The following is a 528-nucleotide window of genomic DNA, read 5'->3' as shown; positions in this document are numbered from 1 at the left end:
GTAGCAGAGCCACGACGCGAGGATTTATGTGTACCCCCTGAATGCATGCCCAATCTACGTGGACGGGAGGTGCAAAACTGCACCCCGATGCTCCTTCCCACGGTCTGCGCACGGTCCCGCGGGGCCGGAACGCTGCAGGCCTCCGACGAGGAGCGGTGGGGAGCTGCCCCGCACCCCTGCCTCCTCCCGAAACGTCCCGAGCTCCGAAACTCGGTCCCCAACCCCTGCAGTCCCTGCCCAGAAAACAGAGATCACCCGCCCTCCTCGCACCTGGCCGGAGAGGACGAAGGCAGCCACCGAGGAGTGGGGCTCCCCCGCAGGGACGTCCGGGCCGGGGGTTGCCTCTCCAGCTCCCTGCCTCTTAATCACGTGCAAATTGCCTGGCAAACCTTATTTCTGAGAGTCAAGGCAGTTGTCCCGGTCCCTCACACATGCACAGGCACACCCCCAGTGAATGCCTTGCTCTTTCCTCCCTCCCCCCTCAACTGAAAAAATATCTTTTCTAAAAAATATATATATTTTTAGGGG

This window comes from Mesitornis unicolor, unplaced genomic scaffold, assembly GCF_000695765.1.
Source record: "Mesitornis unicolor isolate BGI_N332 unplaced genomic scaffold, ASM69576v1 scaffold21912, whole genome shotgun sequence".
Classification (NCBI taxonomy): Eukaryota; Metazoa; Chordata; class Aves; order Mesitornithiformes; family Mesitornithidae; genus Mesitornis; species Mesitornis unicolor.
Note: the sequence above shows the minus strand (reverse complement) of the source record.